We start from the raw sequence: 18,177 nt of genomic DNA on the forward strand, positions 1-18,177 counted from the left end.
CTATGGAATCAGGGTGTGAACATCTTTGGGAGGGTCATTACTCACCTGACCACAGAAACGCTTTGTTCTAATGTGCGTGCTCTTGTCATGCATTGCAATTTTTGCTTTGAAGCAAGGGACCGGGCACTCTCCTCTCACTTTGGAACAAGATTCGCAGGCCCCTAGTGAAGTCCGAAGGCAGAGGCTGCACATCTTGTGGCATTTGGGAGCCTCTTGCCCGGGACCTGTGGCTGGAGGCACAGGGCCTTCTGGAATCCGTGATTTTCCATCCTTCCCATAAACAGACGCTCTGGCCAGATTGCTTTTCCTACCCTGCAATTACAGGCCGAATCCCCTGGGTAATAAACATAAATTGTCTTACTGCAATGGAATTAGTTTAAAAGAAATGCTTTACAGCACTAATAGAACTCTGTGATGATGAAATTGTTCTATATCTGCACTAAAATGGTGTCGCCATTAGCGCGTGGGGCTATCGGGCACTTGACATGTGGCTAAGGTGACTGAGGAACTGACTTTTAAATTTTTTTAAGGATTTATTTATTTACTTTTAAGATTTTATTCATCTATTTTTTTTAAAGATTTTATTTATTTTTTTATTTATTTGAGACAGAGAGAATGAGAGACAGAGAGCATGAGAGGGAGGAGGGTCAGAGGGAGAAGCAGACTCCCTGCCGAGCAGGGAGCCCGATTCGGGACTCGATCCCGGGACTCCAGGATCATGACCTGAGCCGAAGGCAGTCGCTTAACCAACTGAGCCACCCAGGCGCCCAAGATTTTATTCATCTATTTGACAGAGAGAGAGCGAGTGAGCACAAGCGGGGAGCAGCAGAGGCAGAGGGAGAAGCAGGCTTCCCGCGGAGCAGGGAGCCCGATGCGGGACTCGATCCCAGGACCCCGGGATCATGACCTGAGCCGAAGGCAGTCGCTTAACGACTGAGCCAGCCAGGCACCCCTAAATTTTATGGCTTTAAAGTAATTTAAATGTAAACAACACCTTGTGGCTTAATGGCTTCCATATTGAAGCAGTACAATTTTATAAAATTCATATATCCAATCTAAAGCACTGGGACAAGTGACAGCTTTTCTCGAAGACCAGGTCCTGGTGGGAAAGCTGTCCCTTGCCCAGGCGCAGTAAAACAGCTTCCTTGTGTCGCCTGCGTAGGAAGGGTGCAGATTCTCACTCCGCAGGTGCACCCTCCGTAGCTGGAAGCCAGCCGTGGTGAGAGAACTTTGGCCACTGTAATCTGCAGACGCTGCAAATCGGGGCTCCCCCCCATCCTCACCCTTACAGAGCTGCCTTCTTGAACCTTGGCCAGCACGCCGCTGTACAGATGCCAACTTGAGGGGCCGGTCCTATTGAATTGTCTGAGCACAATCTGAGGTTCCTGGCGCCCAAGGAGAAAAGAAGCGCACACTGCTAGCTACACAGAGGAGGAAAGCAGCCTCGTGAGTTCTCAGGGGAAGCAAGGATTCTGAGCCCTTAGTGCTACACGGGGTCTCCTCTCAGGCTTCCCACAGCGACAACTTCCCTGACAACAGCTCTGTTGCAAAAGCGCAGAGGGCTTTTAAAGCTGTGGTTTGTCACATCATTCAGGGTTACCCCTTTCGATGGATGTCGGGTAACGTGGCCCACATTTGCAGCTTTCGGGTGCCCGCCGGGGTCTACGACCACAGCTCAGAATGCCCGGCAGGGGCTGGATTGCGTGTACTTAGAGTCTACACCAGTCACTTTTCCCTCTTTTTTTTTTTTTTTTTTAAGATTTTATTTATTTATTTGTGTGTGAGAGAGAGAGGCAGGCAGAGGGAGAAGCAGGCTCCACACTGGGCAGGGAGCCCCATGCGGGGCTCGGTGCCAGGACCCCAGGATCACGACCTGAGCCGAAGGCAGAAGCTTCACCGACTGAGCCCCCCAGGCGCCCCTACAATGGTGAACTCTAAAAAATGGCTGGTAAACGGAACCTTTTGGGCATCAGATCATACCTGATAAGGAATTTCGAGCCAGGGTTCCCCCAGCTCTGCACCTTCTCCGCGGCGCCGCCCTGCGCGCCCTGGGCGGTCGAGCCGCACCTCCAGCCTCTCGCCACTAGGTGCCGGTAGCGCTGCTCTCCCAGGGCGGGGGCGGCCAAAATGGCCCAGCGGCAGATCCGGAGGGAAAATGTCAAGGATGCAAAGGGATACAAAGTAGCAATCTGTGAAGAAGATAGACGCTCGAAGGTTGCTACACAAGTATTTGGAGAATTGTTTTCGTGAAGGCTGGTAAGGACCAGCTTTCTATCTCCACACGGAGCAGAGTAAGAAAGGAATTTCTATGGAAGAGAAATTGAGACTGACCAGCGGACGATTAAACATTACCACCAGTTTTGGGCTGGCATCTTCTTTCCTGAAGATTTTTATGAGCGGAATAATCTAGGATGACTAGGAATTGTTCCCTCGGGGTTTTGCAGTTAAGATGTGAGAATCTTCGAGTAATGAAATCTGCATTAAAAGGCAGCCAAAATTGTTTATTCCATGAGCATCGTGTCTACTATAGTGCTTTCGAGAAAACAAGCAATAACTGTTTCTTGTTACAAAAGTAATACACAGTAATGGTAGAAAAATTAGGACGTGTAAGTAAGCTAAAAGGAAGAAAAATGTGAAACACCCCTAATCCCGCTAGCCAGTGAAATTCCAGTGTTGGTTGAGACTTTACTGGATTGGCTACCAAATTGTTTCCTACGTTCATGCATAAAGGTGTTCATGTAGATAAAAATATAGTACATTGTAGAGGCAGAAAACTTTTCCCTCTGGGTTCTTTGGCTGGTCTAATAATGAAATCAGCAGAAGACAGGTTAACAGGAGAAAAACAAATTTAATTGTGTACGTATGGGAGCCCATAGAAATAGGAGACTCCAGGGGCGCCTGGGTGGCTCAGTCGTTGAGCATCTGCCTTCGGCTCAGGTCATGGTCCCAGGGTCCTGGGATCGAGCCCCGCGTCGGGCTCCCTGCTCAGCAGGAAGCCTGCTTCTCCCTCTCCCACTCCCCCTGCTTGTGTTCCCTCTCTCACTGTGTCTCTCTGTCAAATAAATAAATAAAATCTTTAAAAAAAAAAAAAAAAAGAAATAGGAGACTGCAAGAAGTGAGCCAAGTTAGCAGCTTTTACACCTTTCAGACAAAGAAACCATGAATCTGTGAAGAATTGACAGAAGCTGGGGCTTGGGGTAGCGAAGCAGCGAAGAAGTAGCCGGTTTGCTTACACAGCCTTCTCGGCCTTGACGTGCCCATCGCTGGCAAGAAGGCTGTCTCCCTTCCTCCCGGGACAGGACGGGGACCTTCACGGGGGACACTTCGGTCGTGCTTCCTTCCAGGGCACAAAGGAGGTCAGAGAGTCCTTGCGCCCGCTGCTTCTCATGCAACTAAGTTCAAAACAGTCAATAGGCCAAAGTGGCCTGTTTGGGGGCAGCCTGCCGTGCAGCCCATCGTGAGCAAGGACGCAGTTCCCTGTGCCTGCTTGACACGAACCGCAAAGCCGCGCGGAGCCGGTGTCCGTCCCGTGGCAGCACGGGGAGCACGCTGGCTCTCGTCTCGCCCCCGAGAAGCCCGGGGGGCACCGTCCTGCTCGTCTCCCGTGTGCACCGACCCGTCCTGAACCCCGAAGGGGGGACGAACTGGCCCCCCTCTTGCACCTGCATCACCCCTTCTGGCCTCGGAGTGCCCCTGCCCCACGCCGAGATGCGCCCCGGCTCCTTCCAGCGTCTCACGCACGCTGGGCTGACTGGGCCCCCTTTCTAGGCAGTGAGCTTGAGAGATACGGCGTGCACCGTTTCACAGGGACCCTAAAATACAGGAGGGGTGGGGGAGAGACTATTCCGGCAGATGAAACGTCCTTCGCTGTTAGAATCGTAGAGGGCTGGCCATGGAAGGTATCCCAGAGATTCCCGGGGCCGAAAGTCTCATCTCACAAACCAGGAGAGCGGATGGAGAGAGAGGCCGAGAAGCTTGTAAAAGACAAAATGACCTCAAAAAACAGCTCTGGAAGGATCCTTGCATGTAGCATGCAAATACAAATCTTTCGTAAAAACTTTGGTCATCTGACCATGTAACCTTAACTTAGTGCATGTGCCAGAAACACAGTTTGGATCTAGTTTTTTTGAGTTTTGTATCTGAGACACGGCTAAACTTTTTAAAACACAAGCTGGAAGAGCTCTGTGTGTCAGGTTATCTGTATGTCTGTGTATGTACATTATAGACGTGTGATATTTTTCTACCTCTGGATGGTATTGCCAAAACTAATTTGTAAAGAACTCTATTTTAATTGGCTTAAAGAAATTTGTTTATATAAATCAAGTATACTCTCAGAAACGTAGAAAGTAACCCAAACATTTTTTCAAGTTCACACGATCTGCGATAATCTTTGATAAATAAAAATTAATTCAAATTCGTTGGTTTAATAGAAGCAAGCACGTCTCCAAAATTTGTCAACAAAAAAATAACTAAGAAAACAGTTAACTATTTGATGTCTAATCCAAGCATCATTGTTAAAAAGAAGTAATTTAGGGGGGGCCTGGCTGGCTCAGGGGGTAGAGGGTGCAACTCTATCTCGGGGTTGTGAGTTTGAGCCCCATATCGGGTGTAGAGATCACTTAAAAATAAAATCTTGGGGCACCTGGGCGGCTCAGTTGGTTAAGCGTCTGTCTTTGGCTCAGGTCATGATCCCAGGATCCTGGGATGGAGTCCCACATTGGGCTCCCTGCTCAGCAGGGAGTCTGCTTCTCCCTCTCCTTCAGCTCCTGCTCTCTGTCTCCATCTCTGTCTGTGTCTCTCTCAGATAAACAAATAAAATTAAAAAATAAATAAATAAAAATAAAATCTTAAAAAAAGAAACAATTTAAACAAGTATAAATAAGGGCAAAGTTTATGCTACGTTAAATGAAATGATGGCTATTCAGTGAACATCTAACTCATTTCCAAATAAGATGAACATTAAATGTGAAACATAAGTTTATCTACTTTTGGTTTTTTAATTTTTACAGAGAGAAACTAATATGTGGGTCTATTGATAACCATGTTTTATGCCACATGGAAAAAAATTATTGTAAGAAAGAATAGACTTCCAATAATTTTGAAATGTATTTATCAGTTTGCTAATCTACCACAGGATGCTGATCTATGATAGACAGGTCACGGTGGCCTGCCTCCCAGTTTTCCCTGGAAAGCAAAAATTACCAATAGTTTAAAAAGTTGGGAGAAGGGCTGCCACAGCAAAAATGAACCGAAAAGAGAGTAAGTCAGAGCACTTGGAACAAGAAGCGTAAGCTAACTGCGCACAAGCCCTGCTCGGTTCCGGGGAGCGGGGAGCACAGGCGCCCCAGTGCAGGGTGAGATGCAACGGGGCTCCCAGGCGAGCTTCTTCCTGCTGTGGGAGGATTTACTGGAACTTCCTGTTTCTCAGACTGGGCTCCCAGACCCTTGGGGAGTGAGCATTAGCATTTATTTAAATCGAAAATACACGTATGATCTACATCTATCTAGATAAATGGATACTACGTCTCTTCAATTTTATCTATCATTTATAGATGGATTTATTATCTGCATATAGATAAAAGGATAATTTCATCAAGTGCAAAAGAGAGTGCCTGCATGGCATATACTCAAAATAGGAAATACGTGTCAGTTGATGCAACTTCTATTTCAGTTACTTACATGGTTTTATCGGTGTAAGTAGGTGCTGGGCCGTAATATACACTCTCTTTCTTGCTGTGGAATGATCCAACGTGTTCGAAAGCCTCGGCTCTTCTACCACAGGAAATAGAGCAATGGAATGGCCTGTGTGGCCAGCTGAAAAGGCCAGTGCAAGAAACACCACCCTTGGGAAAAAAGGAAAAAAAGAAAAAGGAAAGGAGAAAAAGAACAGAAGGGGGGGAAAGAAGAAAAAAATTATTTAAAAGCACTTCCCCCATTTCCTGTAACTGCTTGCAAGGCTGCGAATTCTGATGGCGGCTTCCCAGCTATTTACAGCTGTGCCATCAGTTTGGACCTTGCTGTTCCATCTTTCGAATTTTTATTCTGTCTGCTCAGCTTAGAGCAAGCGCCTTCAGCAATAATGTGGGGATCCTGTTGCCCTGCCTGTCGTCTCATCGGCAGGCTCACAGAGCAATGTCAGCATGAGCCTGGAGACACGAGTGAATCTCATGCTGTAATTTACAAAAAGCAGACGGTTTATTTTAAGTGTATTACACAGGAGGGATGTATATTCACTGAACGTGGTGCAGAGGCGACTGTGCCGTCCTCCCTGAGTACATCTGTGATTATTCCTTAGCGCCAGCCTTGGGCCATTTCTTTCCTAGATAAGCTTTGTAAGTTTTTGAAATCGAGAAAATAACATTTGAACTAATAAAGTGGAAGTTGTCAGAAAAAAGAGGGCTTTGTTTGCTTGCTTTTAGTTTTTTTGTTTGTTTTGGTTTTGGTTTTACAAAACTACTAGAGATAATAAGGATGAAAGAAAGGGACTGCATATGAAAAGGAGGAGGCGTGTTTTGGGTAAAAGAAGGTAAGAAGGGTGGAGATGCATTTTTGGTAAGGGGGGAAAAAAGAAAGTAATTTCATCCTAAAGGAAAATCATTGTTCCAGAATAAGAAAGAAAAAAGGACAAAACCCAAATGGATACAGAAAGTTGTAGAAGGCTTGCGGAAAAGGGATCTTGAGAAAGGAATCTTATGTGTGGCTAAGCAGACTGAGATTAAAATGGATTTATTTAAATTAAAAAGAAAAAAGGAAGAATTTTAATATCAAAAGCGCAGTGGTGCACAATTAGAATTTGGTTTTCTCTCTGTTAAAAGGAAAAAGTGTTCTTAAATTATTGGTCTGCTCTTAATAAGAAATTGCAAACAAAGGTTTTTCTTTACCTTTCATGTAATCTGCCTAGAAAACAAAGATTCTGTGTTTTGTCTTCATCAGGTTACTTAAGCAAATTGTCTTCTTTATGTAAAAAGCTAAGGTTTTTTTCCAACTAACTTTTTAATGGTATGTTAAATTTCATGGGAAGCATTTTCAAATAAGAAGCCATGCTAAACTTTCTTTAGGAAATATTTATACGGAAGTTATTAATATAAACGTTCCAGAAAGTATATGAAGTTCATGGGGATCTGATGTACTGACACAGTGTTATCAGTCATAATTCCAGCTATTGTCTTAAAATATGGTCTATCAGAGAAATAACCAAATTTTCTTGTCAATTGCATTATAATGACTTCTCATCTGATCTTTAACCATTGCCAATTTTTAAGCCTTTTACCATTTGCAGATAGTTACTGTTTTATTCTGATGCTTTTGCAAAAATGTTCCTGCAAAAATGCTTTATCTTTGAGGAGATTCTCGAAAAAGACCCCCCCACACAAAATACTCTGTAGAATACAGGTTTCTGATGACTTTAAGATCATAACACGGAACTGGTGTACTGGAACTGGTGTTACACTTTTCCATGAAAGTGATGAATTCATCCAACTAACAAAAGATCGAGATCAACAAGAATTAATTACAGGAGACCAAATGAATTAATGAAGATGATTAGAATTTTTATGACTTCCTTTAAAATACTGCTGGTTCTTTAATGTTTTGTTTGCAGATTTAAAAGGATCTGAAAGAACATGATCAATCACTATTCCTGCTGCACTTATATAACTAATCAGGCCAAGCTTATTAAAAGTCAACTTAATTTGCAAAACAAATTAGTCTCGCCATGGTTGTCTTTGATGGAAATGGAAATGATTATGGAGAGAAATTTATGTTTCAGTGATACACCCCTGTGGATATTAGATCCTAGTGCTGTTGATCATCTCTGAGGTTTATTTTCTACTTGTAAACTGGACTGGATCCCAAGTTCTAGCTTCCTCCAATATTTGGCTAAAACTCTCCAGACTAGCATTTCCAATTTTCTCCCACTATTTTCACTTGGCATCACTATGAAATTAAACCTGCCTTCCCCCACCCCCCACCCCGAAGCCATGCAAGCTGAAACTGGACAACTTGATATAAACTTCAAAGAAATCCCAGCAGCCCATGTGCAGACAATCTTTGTACCTGCTGCTGTGCGGCCACTCGGAAAGATCACCGGGGACATTCACACTGCAAACAGGAAAATCTGATTGCTTGACTGCACTGCTTGCACTCTATCTAAAGATACTTAGAATCCGACTTTTAGAAATCTTCTCAACTGACTGCTCTCCAAACTCAGAAGACGGAATTTCTAATTTGCTTGAACTATTAATCTTTGTTTTTCTTTTGTTTCCATAGAATTGCCTCTTATTAAATTACCTGATTGCTCACATCATATAGATGCTGAAGCCCATGCGTAACCACTTCCTGAAATACAACATTCTCAAGTTCATCCTGCCTCGGGTCATCGTGAGGATACGTGTTTGCTAATACATCATGTTATGCCTATGTAAATAACTTAAAATTTTTTTTGGTAGATTGACTTAGTAAAGTAAAATCCGAATCTGATTACAACCCATTGGATTATTTGGTCGGTTAAACCTTGGCTCCTGGGAATCTCTGCTCTGCGGAAGTTTTCAATGCTTGGCTATTGTTTTCCCTACAATCATCATATTGACCTTTCTAGCGCATTGTATACTCTCGAAGCTTTTAAATGCCTGTTGGCAGCCAATCACATGCCAGATGGCATCCATCAAGAGCAGGCAACTGGATGAAATCAACAATAACCACATGAATGATGAAGATGGTGACTACACGGCCCTCTGGCCTGATGACTCAACTAATGGAAACAGTAAATGTGTCATCTTCCAGCCTGACTAGTCACCAACCGTGGTAGTGGAGAATAACGGCCATAATGGCTGGTCATACTCTGAGCCTGCTGAGCTCTGACCCAAAGGGGGGGGAAATTGTTAAACTTTAGAAACAAAGGGAGACCAACCTTGAAGTGTCCCTGAGCAGACAGAAGCAGTTTGGTCATGCTGGCGAAGCTTAATGTGGCTTATCCTGCAAGGCTAACTGGACCTGGTCGTTTCTTGCTCGTGTCTCTGGAAATGACAAGCAAAACTTGAACTGCTTCCCGAAGTTGATATGAGTGGTAAGCACTGAAAATTATAATATTGTAACTCATCACTGTGAAGAATAAACAGTCACAGCTTTGTCACTGGATAAGCTGCCTTAAACCACGCACCCCTGAGCCTCATTCCATGTTTTGGTTTGAATGCTCCCGGTCCGCAAACTTTCTGGGGCCCGCACAGTAATTTTGTACTGACTGCTACTTCAGTGATTCCTTTGGTTTTCTTCTGGCTATTTTGAACCTTTGGCAGAAGTTATGTCATTCTGTTCAAAATGACATGGCCGTTTTAGGCCTTTCCTGAACCGCCTGTTTGCTGTAATGTTCTTCACACTTGAGCAATCCCCTCCGAAAGAGAAGGCGAAACCAACCTATCGGCAAGAAACAAAACAAAACAAGACCAAAAAACCGCCCCACAACGAGGAAGCTGCCTTTACTCGAATCATTTCTGCCCAGCCGCACCACCACCGAGCAAGTCATTCCAGACCGCAGGAGGCCATCTTAGAGACCCCCGCCCTCCCCACCGCCCGGGGAGTCGGGCCTCCCTGTCGCAGTAGCCGGCGCAGCCGGGCCTCTCGGGGCAGGGCGTCGCTGTCGCGGCCGCTAGGTTCCCCTCGGGCCGGGAACGCACCGAGCGTAGGAGGCGAACGAGATCGGCGTGGCGGGCCTCCAGGGCCCGGAGGTGACCCAGCCGGCTGGGCCGGACGGAGTGGCTGGGCCCAGCACGTGACCGCCCAGCCGGGCTCCGCGGGGGGTGGGGGTGGGGCCGCCCCGGGCGCCCGAGGATGAAATCGACATTTGCCTGGGGCAGGAAAGGGAGCCTGTCACATTCTGTCTCCGTTAGACCCTCCACCCACGGGAGCGGGGGACTGCGCTAGCGTTTTATTTAGTTTTGGATCTCCGGAACCAGAAGGCAAAAGGTAAGTTACTTACCACCTGGAAAAACCAGCTTCAGAGGAGTGACTAGAAAACCACAGGACCGGCCACATTGTTGGGTTTTAAAACCCGGTGCAGAAAATAATAGATCGTTGTGAGGGGCAAGGGCCCATATATATGTCCCAAATTAAGAGGCTGACCCTCTGAACGGAGGTTTGGTTAGTCTGGAGGGAATGGTGGCAAAAGGGCCCGGGTTAAATATAGAAGGACACCAAAGCGGCTGGAGTAAATAGCAAGTAGGTAACTCTTGCCTGCTTATAAAACCATCCATTTCACATCCCTTTCGGGGGTAGGAGGTGAGGCAATGTTAAAATTGTGACTTAAACTTTATGGAAAGTAAACTAGTATCTGAAACGGGAATACAAGTAAGACCAGTTTCTGCTTTTGTCCTTTCACATTTCAAAACCGTTTATATGGTTTGGCAGAAGAAAACTTAATGGGTTCACTGCTTAAGTTTGAAATATGCCATTTCAGGTTTACATGATCACTGTTGGAATTTTCTAAGGCTTTCTAGGCAAGGCTGTTTCAGTTGTGAATGAGAAATGGTGACATCGTGCATATTTTCTGTAATAGTAACATGACTCACTTCTGCAGAATGTGATAAAAATTAAAAAGCGTGAAATAATGAGTTATTATGAATTAACTCTTTCATGTCTGAGAGATCAGATTCCTTGCCAGAAGGTTTAAGAAAACACACAAGTACAACCATGCTCACGCAATAGTGCTTTATTAAGTCAGCAAATATTCCAGTAAGTAGTATGAATATGTGGTATCCCTTTTTTTTCCCTGTGGCAAATGCAAGTTAATATTAGAGTGTAGCTACTGAGAGTAAATAAAAGCATTATTCATCAGTGCAATTAGCATAATATTCCATAATGAATATGCTTCAAAATAAAGTATGTATTTGATATATATATTTGATAAATGATTTAAAACACTGACCCTCTGTGCTAAGTATTTCCATGCACTTTATATTTTAACTGTCATTTTGATGTGCACAAAATATATTTCTCCGTTGCCTTGGATAAAGACTTTTAAAAAATGAAACACTAAATTGTTCCCTTTCATTACTAATCCCTTTATTGCTAACTCTTTTGAAATCCTATTACATGCTTGGAGCCTGTAATCATTTGGATTTCTCCTTCTGTGTGCTGCTTGTTTCCCACAGTCGGTGAAAGGCCGGGAAAGCTGCGCACGTTCAGGCACACGGCCCAGAAGCGAGGCGGGAGCGGGGCTTCCCGGCCACTTGCTCCTCACCTCCGGGGACTTCCAGGGTCTTCCTCGGCCCCCACCCCCTCCCCGCCTCGCCCCGAGGGCGTCACGTGGCGGCGTGGGGCCCGCCTCCGGTGACGTCACCGCGCTCGCAGCCGTCGCGCCGAAGAAAGGATGCTCTAGGATGCTGTGCAGGTGGGCGGCGGGGATGCGCCATGCGGCACTGCAGGTAAGGGACGCGCGGCGCCCACTCTGCCGGCGCAGCCCGGGTCTGCAGGCCTGCGGCCCGTCGACGCCCCAGAAAGCGAAAGTGGGGGTCTTTGGCCGCTGCGGCTGCTGCATGCACCAGGCGGGGCTGCCGGGGGTGCGGGGGGGTTGCAGGCCCACGCGTGACTTCGAGCTTGGCATGCCCATCCGGGAAAGCGCGCAGGGGCCGGACGGGAAGACCGGGGCCTCTTGCTCGGGAGAGAAAAAAAATCTGGAATGAAGAGAGAAAGGGGCTTGTCAAAGATAACCGTCAACTGTTTTCTAGCTGTCATTGGGCTTCTTAAATAAGGACACGTTTACTAATTCTCCTTCCAGGGGTTTGTCCTCAGTATTTAGCCTGATTTCTTGTAAAGCAAAAGCTGCTTTGCTCTGAATGGAATGGAAACCTACTGGTTAGCAATTTAAAGAGCTAAATGTGCAATATAAATCGTTTTGCATTATTTTGCAAGGTTCCGGCGTTTAAAGGGGATATGTCAGAAATGCATTTTTCCCCCCTCCAGGTGTTTTAAGTAGATTGGAAAATAACAGTATCCAAGAAAATAAAATGCAACCTCCGAAGATTAACTGCGAGTGTAAGAGCGAATCAGCTACATCTCTGAAGAACAAAATGGTTTTTAGAAGGGGGTGGGGTGGAGATGAACACCCAAACCGAAGAATTCCCAGTGTTTTTTTTCATTTCCGTTTTGAATAATTAGCCTGCTGGAAGAAGGGGCTTGATGACTCAGCGGCAGATGGAGGGGGGTCAGGTGACTTTTCAGTTCTGGCCGGTGGGGGGGCGTTTAATGGACTCTGTTAAGCGTTCTGACCTGTTTACATTCCTTTCTCTGGTTCAAATAGGGCCTGAGGCGGAGACATGGGTGGGCACCCTTAGGAGGAGAATCTGTAAAACATGACCCCTCTGGAAGTTGGGTGGCAGTAAATTGTACTGGAACTCACACCATGAATAATTTGATTCCCCAGCAGCTGTTGGAGGACAGTGTTAAAAAGCAGTGCTATTTTAGTTGGTACTGTAAAGGTTTTTTATTCTCTTCCCCTTGGCGGTGGGCTTACTGTCAAGCAGCCCAGATAGCTTTGGCTCTAAGAAGGGGATTATAGACTTCCTCTCTGTTTTATTTTCTAACCAAATTTCAATTGATTTGCTCTGATTATTTATTTCAGAGTAAGGAGAAGCTATAAAAACAATGGGGAATTCTCTTCCAACTTAGAACTTTGTAAGATTGCCATTCAGAAGACATCAAGGAGAAAAGAGGATGTGAGCCCTGTTTAAAGAAAAACGGGCATGGAGATGGGGTGAAGTCAGCAAAGAAAAATGGGGATGGGGTGAAGTCAGTGAGACTTACCTTTGATTTTGCTAAAATCAAAATAATGTTTCTGTGAAATTCATGCTATGTCAGAAAATGAGCTGGCAAGATATTGGGACGTAGTCTTGCATATACTTCAGCCTAGAGATTCAAATGTCAAAATCCTATCTTTGTCCATATCCACGCCTATATATTTATATATCCATACATTCATGTTTCTATCTCTACAGCTGTGTCTTTGCTTCTGTAGTCTTTTTAAAAATTGTGCTTATAGGGGCGCCTGGGTGGCTCAGTCGTTAAGCGTCTGCCTTCGGCTCAGGTCAGGGTCCCAGGGTCCTGGGATCGAGCCCCAAGTCGGGCTCCCTGCTCAGCGGGAAGCCTGCTTCTCCCTCTCCCACTCCCTCTGCTGTGTTCCCTCTCTCGCTGTGTCTCTCTCTGTCAAATAGATAAATAAAATCTTAAAAAAAAAATTGTGCTTATATAAGAAAATGCCAAGCTATTTTCCAAGGTGGGTGTACCATTTTGCATTTCTGCCAGCAATGTATGAGAATTTCAGTTGCTCAGGATCCTTGCCAGCACCTTGGTTTTGTTCTGTTTTTAATTTTAGCCATTAGCCATGCTCGTAGGTATGTAGGGGTTATCTCTTCGTGTTTATTTTTTTTAAGTGAATGAGTCTTATCGTATGTAAATTATTCCCTGCCAGCCCCTTGGTTATTGTCAGTTTTTAAAAAAATTTTAACCATTCTGGTAGGTAGTTATGGTATCTCATTGTGGTTTTTTCTTCTTTTTAAATTTTTTAGTAATTTACTTATTTATTGTGTTTTGAGTCTGTTTCTCCCTGCTAGAATATGAGGTCCAGGAAGCCTGGGATTTGTGTATGTATTGTTCATTCCTCCATCTCCAGCACTGGGCGTGGTACTGGGAGTATTTAGTTACCGTTTAAGAAATCGGTCAATGTTTTGCAGTTGCACACGTCCTGAAGGCCTGGGAGAGCCACCTTGCTCACCCCAGAGGGGGTTAAACCATCGGCGGGGCCTCTGCGGTTCCCGCTGGTGGGTTCCCGCTGGTGGAGGAGTCAGGGATGAACCGGATTTGGCAGCACGTTTCAGGCTGAAATCATTCTCAAGGAGCTAGCTAGCAATTTTCATTACCTAGCTGGTAACTGAGCTTCATTTTTCATTAATCATTTTCAAGTTCCTGGATCCAACCATGCTTGAAGCTTCAATTAAAAAAATTTTTATTTCTCCCACCCCCTACCCCCCTGCCTTTGGCAACCACCAGTCTGTTCTCTGTGAGCTTTTTTCCCCCTTCGATTCCACATATAAGAGGGATCCTACAGTATTTGACTTTCTCTGTCTGCCTGCCTTACTTCCCCTTAGCATAATGCCCTCGAGGTCCATCCATGTTGCAAATAGCAAGCTTTCATTCATTCTTTTTTTTTTTTTTTAAGATTTTATTTATTTATTTGACAGAGACACAGCGAGAGAGGGAACACAAGCACAAGGGGGAGTGGGGAAGGGAGAAGCAGGCTTCCCGCAAAGCGGGGGAGCCCGATGCGGGGCTCGATCCCAGGACCCTGGGATCATGACCTGAGCCAAAGGCAGACGCTTAATGACTGAGCCGTCCAGGCACCCCCATTTTTTCTTATGGCCGAATAATATTCCACTGTAAATATATACCACAGTTTCTTTATCCATTCATCCATCGACAGACACTTAGGTGGTTTCCATGCCTTGGCTATTGTAAATAATGCTGCAATGAACATAGCGGTGTGAATGTCTTTTTGAGTTAGTGTTTTTGTTTCCTTCTGATAAATACCCAGAAGTGGAATTGCTGGGTCGGATGGTAGTTCTATTTTTAGTTTTTTTGAGGAGCCTCCGTACTGTCTTCCACAGTGGGGGCACTAATTTTCATTCCTACCAACAGTGCACGAGGGGTCCCTTTTCTCTACAGCCTTGCCAACGCTTGTTATTTCTGGTCCTTTTGTTAATAGCCATTCTAATAGGTGTGCGGTGTTATTTAGTTGTGGCTTTCATTTGCATTTCCCTGGTGATTAGTGATGCTGATCATCTTTTCATGTGCCCGTTGGCCATCTGCCTGTCTACTTGGAACAATGTCTATTTAGATCTTCTGCCCATTTTTTGATCAGATTTTTTTTTCTGTTGAATTGTATCCGTTATATTTTGGATATTAGCTTCTTATCAGATAGATGCTTTGCAAATGTCTTCTCCCATTCAGTAGGTTGCCTTTTCATTCTGTAGATGAATTCTTTTGCTGTGTGGAGCTTTTTAATATGATGTAGTCCCACTTACTTATTTTTGCTTTTGTTTCTTTGACTTTTGGTGTCAGATTCCAAAAATCATCGCCAAGACCTATGTCAAGGAGCTTATCGCCTAGGTTTTCTTCTAGGAGTTTTATGGTGTCAGGTCTAATGTTCAAGTCTTTAATCTTAATTTCGAATTAATTTTTGTATCTGGTGTAATTTTGTATATGGCATTTCTTACAAAGTTTGGACACCCTGATGTGTTGTTGCAGTAATTCAGCAATTTGTTTATTGCAGTTTCCTTCATTTGGTTCAGGTTGGCCACAGGGATTAAGATCCTTGGGTCCCTTCCTTCCGTCTCCCTCATCCAGCCCTAGACAGAGCAGAACGGGTGATAGAGTTGGATGTAGAGACCTGGATTCTACTCTGGCTTCCGGACTGTGTAACCTTGGGCACGTTACTTTGTGTCTTTGGGCCTTAATTGTCTCTTCCTCAAAGTAACCAAGAAATTTAGATCAGGGTTTCTCCGCTGTTGACCTTTGGGGCTGAATAAAGCCGTGACAACCAGAATGTCTCTAGATGCTGCCACCTCTCCCCCTGGGGTAGGGAGCATTGCCCCTGGTCGAGAACCACTGATCTGGATGATCTCTAAAAGTTCTTCTGGCTTCAGTATTCTAGAATTCGTTTTCCTATCATTTGTTTGATGCTAAGCCCTTGATGAGAGATCCGATGCCCTTTCATCGCATCTGTATATCGGAAGATACAACGCGAAAGCTTTTTTAGACGCTGTGGGGTTCCAGAAGTGGCTTCGGTCCGAAAGGGGAGGCCTGTTTGTGCGCCAGTTGTGACTGGGAAGCCAGCTGGGCAGACAGGAGAGTGCCAGGGAGAGGGGCCGCCCGGCCCAGTCCCCTCCGTAGCCGCACGAGGGGGCGGGCAGCGTGGCGCAGAGGTGGTGCCGGCAGCGACCGCGGTGAGAAGCTGGTGGTGGCGCCCCGGGTAGCTAGTAGCATCAGGAGGCCGACGCCCACTGCCCGCGCCACCCGACGCCACCCGACGCCACCCGCCTCCCCGCTCCGCCCCGGGCAGGTCTGGCTCTGACCCCGGAGGGCGGCTTCGTCTGCATCACTTCCCCTCTTGGAGCAGTTGCTGCGTCCATGACTTGGGGCCCCCGGTACTTGCTGGTCCTGCTGCTTCCTTGGCCTTCGAGGGGGGATCGGAGGGATGCCAGAGGGGCTGCAAGCTGGAAGACTCCCAAGAGACAGGAAGCAGTGATGGCAGTGGCATGGCAAGGTGTGGGCCGTGTGCAGCGCGGGTGGCCGCGGGAGGCTTAGAATGGCCGGGAGACCCCCGTCCCCAGGGCTGGGACCGCGCTGTGCCCGTCCCCCCTCCCCCCTTTCCCTTGCCGTCAGCCTTCGCCCTCACTCTTCCAGGCCCCCTAAAAATCGGTCTCGGCGGGCGGTTTGGCCTGCAGTGCGAGAGAGCTGCTTTGCGGGCGGCCGGGCGGCCGGGTCCCCGCTCAGCCTGTCCCGGAGCCGGCCCCCCGCTCCCGTGTGGCTCAGGGGGCTTGGCACCCTTGCTGGGCCTTCTGGCCCCGTCTCTGCAGCAAGTCCAGTTCGTGAAAGAAGATTGCAAAAGGAGGGTATTCACCATGACATGAGACTTAAGAGACCGAGAAAGTGTCCCAGTCCCCTCTGTTGCTGTGACAGAGACCAGAGACTAGGGGGCTCATCCCCAGCAGCCCATGATTTCTCACAGCACTGGAGGCTGGCACGGTTGGCTTCCGGTGAGGTCCCTCTTCTGGGTCGCAGACAGCCACCTTCTCCTCACCTCCTCACGTGGCAGGAAGAGACTGAATAGCTAGTTCTCTGGGGTCTCTCTCTCTCTTTTTTTTTTTTTTTTTAAAGATTTTATTTATTTATTTGAGAGAGCGAGAGAATGAGAGACAGAGAGCATGAGAGGGAGGAGGGTCAGAGGGAGAAGCAGACTTCCCGCTGAGCAGGGAGCCTGATGTGGGACTCGATCCCGGGACTCCAGGATCATGACCTGAGCCGAAGGCAGTCGCCCAACCGACTGAGCCACCCAGGCGCCCTCTGGGGTCTCTTTTATAGGGCACTCGTCCCATCCCCAGGGCTCCACCTTCAGGACCTGATCACCTCCCAGAGGCCCCGTCTCCAAATACCATCCCATTAGGGGGTCGGTTTCAACAGACGAATTTTGGGAGGACACATTCAGTCCGTGACAACAACGAGATGTAACTTGGAGCCCCTGATTGGGCCCTGGCCTGAACGAACATCTGTAATAGGCACTTGGGGACGCCTGGGGTTATTTTTATGTGACCAGCTGTTAGATGATATAAGGAAACTACTGGAAGTTTCATTAGATGTGATAATCTTGTGGGGTGGTAGGCATCCAGCTAAGCCATTCCGGGATTCCTGACACAGATTCAGTGAGATAGTGCATGTGTTTCCTGCTGCCATGTTTTGGGGGAATTTGTTATACAGCAATAGATAGCTAACACGTGAGTATGTACAAGAGTCTTATTTATTTATTTATTTTTGGTGATGCACACTGAAGTATTTAGGGATGAAGTGTCATGACGGCGACAAGTTACTGAAACTTTTTTTTTTTAAGATTTTATTTATTTATTTGAGACAGAGAGAATGAGAGAGAGAGAGCACATGAGAGGGGGAGGGTCAGAGGGAGAAGCAGGCTCCCTGCCGAGCAGGGAGCCCGATGTGGGACTCGATCCAGGGACTCCAGGATCATGACCTGAGCTGAAGGCAGTCGCTTAGCCAACTGAGCCACCCAGGCGCCCCTACTGAAACTTTTTAAAAACATTTTTGGAGATCTCTTTAATGTATGGCTGGATACAAGACAGATGAATTCTCATCCCTGCTTCTACATTCAATCTGTAGCCTCTGGAAAATTCTACTGGACACTCAGAAGAGAATGAGAATGAGAAAAGGGCAAATAACAATTTAAGATTATTATAAAAATATTAAAAAAAAATTTTTTTAAAGATATTATTTATTTATTTGAGAGAGAGAGGGGGGTGAGGGACAGAGGGAAAAGCAGGCTCCTGCTGAGCAGGGAGCCCTTACGGTACTCGATCCCAGGACTCCAGGATCATGACCTGAGCCGAAGAAGACACTATGCTT

At 46.3% G+C, this 18,177-nt stretch overlaps 1 protein-coding gene and 1 long non-coding RNA gene across 3 annotated transcripts in view; one reads left to right on the forward strand and one right to left on the reverse strand.

Annotated features, from left to right (window-relative positions):
* Positions 1-3,146: 3,146 nt before the first annotated feature.
* LOC118026699 lies at positions 3,147-9,248 on the reverse strand. Of its 2 annotated transcripts, none has more exons than XR_004683656.1 (4): positions 9,158-9,248; positions 8,909-9,071; positions 5,680-5,843; positions 3,147-3,812 (listed from the first exon to the last, which is right to left on the reverse strand). It is a non-coding gene; the product is annotated as an uncharacterized LOC118026699 (long non-coding RNA). The 2 variants fall into 2 exon arrangements; XR_004683655.1 differs by lacking the exon at positions 3,147-3,812 and adding an exon at positions 4,772-4,797.
* Positions 9,249-9,809: 561 nt separating this feature from the next.
* Positions 9,810-18,177, forward strand: part of CLCN4 (chloride voltage-gated channel 4) — a 67,854-nt gene continuing 59,486 nt past the window's right edge. The window contains exons 1-2 of the mRNA XM_035029688.1: positions 9,810-9,960; positions 11,145-11,417. The gene's annotated coding sequence lies outside the window, so the exon portion shown is untranslated. The remainder of the gene's footprint in view (positions 9,961-11,144; positions 11,418-18,177) is intronic.

Source organism: Mirounga leonina, unplaced genomic scaffold, assembly GCF_011800145.1.
Source record: "Mirounga leonina isolate KUSES-001 unplaced genomic scaffold, KU_Mleo_1.0 Mir_268, whole genome shotgun sequence".
Lineage (NCBI taxonomy): Eukaryota > Metazoa > Chordata > Mammalia > Carnivora > Phocidae > Mirounga > Mirounga leonina.